Below are 5610 nucleotides of genomic sequence, written 5' to 3'. Positions count from 1 at the left end.
AGGTTGTACTGTAAATTTAGTAATGCTTTAAAATGAATTTATTTTCTGTTAACCCAGCATTTTACTTTATAAACATTAGAAAAGTAGTAACACTGGTATATTTGAGACATTATTAAAGGCCATAAAAAAGATATTTGGTTCTTTCGTATACTGCAGCATGTTATTGATTTTGTTGGGGCTACAAAGATCACAGTAATAATAATTGTTGGGTATATAGATTTGAAGACAACTTGCAATACTTGCTTCCCCGCAATGAGAGTAAACAACTCACCATTTTAACTCTCTCATTTGACAGTGGAGGAAATTGAAGTCCAAAGTGACTTGCTGAAGGTCACTTAACTGCTTATTTGCAAGGCTTTGATTGTATCCTCGGTTTCTATGACCGGTCTAGGGATTATGTTGATGAAAGCTAGTAAGTGCTTTTTCCTGTATAACACATTTTTCTAGGAAATGGTCCTTTGTGAAGAGGGACAGCAAGAGGACAAAGAGACTTTTAGAAAGTAGAGACCAATCACTTCTCATTTCAATGCAGTGCTGACATCTATTAAATTGCAGAATTGAAATATCAAGGAACTTGCCTTGCTAACAGGGACACAGACAGATTAACTCTGGGCAAGAGCCAAGGTTCACAATATTTACCAGAGTAATGAAAGCCTTTCCTTGTCTCTTTACAAAGAGGCTGCTCCTCCAACTCCTTTCTTGCTTTTGCAAATCTGCAGAGTATGTGTGATGGGGCTGGGATTTTTGATGTGGTTTCCAGGCAATTCAGTCACTCCTATCTGGAGTTTTTCCTATCTGGAAAACCTTCATGGGTACCAGAGACCTTTAATTTCCATTTGTATTCCGAGAGAAGAAGAAAAGATGCCATCCTTCCACACAGGTGCAAAAATATAAAAAGGCTTTCTGGAGTTGTTATTGTAGAACACCAACCTTGGAAAGGGTAGGGTGTTCCTTATGTCAGTGCCATGTTGGAAGGGCCCAAGAAGCTTCTCATACCATTTTTTTTTTCAGTTGCCTGACTTGTATAACATATCTAGTCATTCTTTCTAATCCTCTGGTCTAAATCACAAAGATAAACTATTGGTCTCAAAAGAATTCAGTTACAATGCTTATAGAGACAAACCTTTCCCTTAGATGTGACAAAATCATAAATATTGGATCATTTAGGTCTCATAACTACTCAGTGAAGTTGATACACAGATATTATCATTTAAATAAATTTAAATAAATAAATAAATTCATTCACTTATCTATCCATTCATTCATTCATTCATCCATTTATCTATTTATTTGTTCATTCATCCATTCATTCATTCGTTCATTTGTTTGTTTGTTTTTGCTGAGGCAATTGGCATTAAGTGTTTGCTCAGGATCACACAACTGGGAAATGTTAAGTGTCTGAGATCACATTTGAACTCAGGTTCTCCTGACTTTGGGGTTGGTGCTCTATCTACTGTGCCACCTCACTGCCCCAGATATTATTATTCTCATTTTGTTGGTGAGGTACCTGAGTCTCATAGAGATTGAATGCCCACCTATGGTGACAAAGCTAATCTGTACCATAGCAGGAATTTGAAACTATCTTTTATCTTCACATCAATCACTAATTAATGGCACTGTGAAAGTTTGGACAGCTTCAAATAATATCACAGAATGAAAGGTTCTAGTTTCAATAAGCTTTTTCTATCACCTTTTCAAAAGCCCTAAGGAGGATGGGTCAGAACTCCCCAAGAGGGAGTAAAAGCAAGCGACATATTTGGGTGCTCTCCAGTTCTCCAAATAACATTAAGATAATTCTTTAAAAGTACTCCTCTTGGATTAGCAGAACCAACAATAGTACAGGGTGAAAAAATTTCAAGTTTACTACAAATAAAAGATTGTCAAGAGAATTCTGTTCACTGGGGTGAGAATGGAACATAATCTAGTGCAGACTGTGCCAGCACAGACCCCAGCAAGTAAATAGCAGGCCTTGGGGGCAACTGCATGGGTAATGCTTATGATGGCTTTTGGAAGTTTTCAGCCAACAGATGGTGAGGGAAGAAGAAAATTTGTCAGAAGGAGTTTGTAGGGGACCTTTAACTGGCACCAGGTGCAGGACTCTCTTATATTGCCCATACACAACTCTGAGTCACAATCCCATATCAAGGAGAAGGATTAGCAAAAATGAGAATTTAAATCATAGTTCTATGGTAGAAAAGAGTGTTTGCAATCACTTGTAGACTGCAACACAGACCAGGAGAGCAATGATCATTTTTTTTTTTTTTTTTTTTAGATTATACCACCTTGGAATAACTGAAACTTAAATATCCCAAGAACTAGCTCTGAACACAATTTCTTGAAACACCTGAAATTTAAAACAGTGTTCCCTCCACTCTGGGAGCAGAGCTCAACTTTAATATAAAGCTAAAAGTCAAGAAAAAGGTTGAAAAAATGAACAGCCATTTTAAAAACTCTGACTATTGAAAGTTAGGATTCAAAGGAAGAATAAAAGACAAACACAGACGAAAATACAATCAAGACAGTTACATACAAAGCCTCAAAGAAATTTGTGAATTGATCACAGGTTCTGGAGAGTTCAAAATGATTTAAAAAATCAAACAGAGGAGAAGTGAAGGAAATAAATGAAATCAATGTAAGAAAGAAGCAATTGTTTAGTAAAGGAGGTACATACCCATACACACACATATATATCCCACATGGAAAAAAAAAACTAAATAAAATAACATTCTAATAAACAGAATAGGTAATATATGTAAAAGAGATACAAAATCTACTGATGAGATGAGTTCCTTAAGAAACAGAATTTGTCAAATGGTAAAAAGAGGTAAAAAAAAAATGATGAAAAGAACTCCTTAAAAAGCAAAGCAAAGAAAAGGGGAAATGGATTGATGGAAGGATGGATTGGGAAATAATGGTTAGAAATAAAACACCAAAGAACTACTTGAGAAAAGACAGGATGGAGAGAGAGAGTGAAAGAGAGAGAAAGAAAGAAAGAAAGAGACAGAGAAAGCAGAACAGAGGGAAATAAATAGTAAAATAACTGTGAATGTGAATGGGATAAACTCAATCACAAAATGGAAACAGATGGCAGAGTAGATTGAAAACTAGGATACTAAGATATATTATTTACAAGAAACACATTTGAAACAGAGAGACACAGAATAAATGTAAAGGATGGAGGAGAATTATTATAATTCAGCTGAAGGGAGAAGGAGGAGAAAAAGAAGGAAGGTAAGCAAGCCTGATCTATCACAAAGCAGAACCAAAAATAGTTCTAAAAGATAAAGGAAACTTCCTTTTGCTAAATAATACTGTAGACTATGAATATCAAGACTAATATAGCATCCACAATTTTAAAGGAAAAAATAAAAGTTATGGGAAGAAATAGTAAAAACAAACCATGGAGAACCTTGACTTTCTCCTCTCAAGAATGAGATAAATTTAACTAAAAATAAATAAGAAAATAAAAGTTAGATATGATAAACCTCTGGGGGAAAATTGAACAGGGATTGAAATAAAAATACCTTTTTCTAAGTGATACAGCATACACAAAAATTGATCATGTTTGAGAGCATAACAACATCATGACCAAATACAAAGGAAAACAAACACTAAATGTATCTTTTTAGGGTCATAACGCAATAAAATTACACTCAATAAAGAACAGTAGAAAGATAGAATGAAATTAACTGGAAATTAAATAATCTAATCCTAAAGAATAAAAAAAAACAAATTGCAAAAATATTAAATATTAAAGGCACAGTCCTAGGGTACAGGCCAGCATCCTCGTGTTACCAATAAGGGAAATGAAGCTAGACAGGGAGAGTGAATGAGTAGAGAACCAGAAGAATAATGTACATAACAAAATTATTTTAAAGACAATCAATCTAGAAAGACAGGAACTCTGATCAACATAATGACCAATCACTATGCAAGATGATATAATGAAACAGGCTATTCATAAACTGATGGAGAAGTGTTGACCTTAGAGTGAAGGTTGAGGGAAAAATTTTTGGACACAGTTAATGTTGGAAATAAGAGAGTTTGAGGGCAAGTGGGTAGCACAGTGGATAGAACATTGGTCCTGAAGTGAGAAAGATCAGAGTTCAAATATGATTTCTGATCATCAAGGAAAACTGCCCTGATACACGAAAACCAATAAATGAAATAGTCATTGAAAGATAACATCTAGAAAGAGATCCCACAAGATAAATCCCAAGGAACATTGTTGCAAAATTTCAGAATTATAATCTCAAGGAAAAATTACTGTAAGATGCTGGGGCAGGGTGGGGTTGGGGGGGAAGTACTGAAGAGCAACAGTCAGGATTACACAGAATCTGACAGCTTCCACAATAAAGGATTGAAGGGTCTGGAATACCATACTCTGGAAGTCAAAGAATCTGGGATTACAACCAAGAATGAATTATTCAGCAAGACCAAGTATCATCTTTCAGGGAAGGAAATGCATCTTCAATGAAGTAAGAGACTGAATCTTTCTATTGAAAAACCAGCATTAAAAAGAAAATGTGATCTTCAAACACTGACCTCAATAATGCCTAGCAAGGTAAACAGGGGTGAAAATATATATAATTTAAAGGTTAAATTTTTTACATCTCTAGATGGGAAAATTATATATATAATTCTTTTTTTTTCTTTTTTAATTTTTAATAATAGATTTTTATTTTCAATATACATGCAAAGTTAGTTTTCAACATCTACCACTGCAAAACCTTGTGCTCCAAATTTTTCTTTCTCTCTTCCTCCTCCCTTACCTAGACAGCAAATAATCCAATATAGATTAAACATGTGCAATTCTTCTAAACATATTTTTATATTTATCATGTTGCACAAGAAAAAACAAATCAAAAAATGAGAAAGAAAAAAAAAGCAAGCAAACAATAACAAAAATGTGAAAATACTATTTTTTAAATTCTCATTCATTCCCAATGATCCTCTTTCTGGATGCAAAAAACGCTCTCCATCACAAGTCTATTGGAATTGGCCTAAATCATCTCATTATTGAAAAGAGCGAAGTTCATCAGAGTTGATCATTGCATAGTCTTTTTGCCACTGCTGTATAAAATGTTTTTTTTGGTTCTACTCACTTCACTTAGCATTAGTTTATGTAACTCTCCAAGCCTTTCTGAAATCATCCTGTTTATCATTTCTTATAGAACAATAATATGCCATTACACTCCTATGCCACAACTTATTCAGCCATTCCCCAACTGAGGGGCATCTATTCAGTTTTCAGCTCCTTGCCAATATAAAACAGGTTGCTACAAACATTTTTGCACATGTGGGCCCTTTTCCTTTTTTTATGATCTGTCCAGGATTATACATCTAATAAATGTATAAGTCCAATGCTCTTTCCATGCAAAAAAGAATTTAGAATTTTTTCCCCCTCCATTAGAGTGGGACCTACAAGAAAGCAGAGACTCCTACTCCTACTTCTTTGCATCCTTAGAACTTAGCACAGTGTCTGGCACTTAGTAAACATTTGATTAATGCTTATTTAGTCACTGACTGATCTTGTTTGAAAGCTTTGATGAATTATGAGGATTTAACCTCTCATCAGCAACAAAACAAATAAGTAGAAAAAAAGTACAG

This window comes from Sarcophilus harrisii, chromosome 3, assembly GCF_902635505.1.
Source record: "Sarcophilus harrisii chromosome 3, mSarHar1.11, whole genome shotgun sequence".
NCBI classification, from domain to species: Eukaryota; Metazoa; Chordata; class Mammalia; order Dasyuromorphia; family Dasyuridae; genus Sarcophilus; species Sarcophilus harrisii.
The sequence above is the reverse complement of the archived record's forward strand: the minus strand, read 5'-3'. Positions refer to the sequence as shown.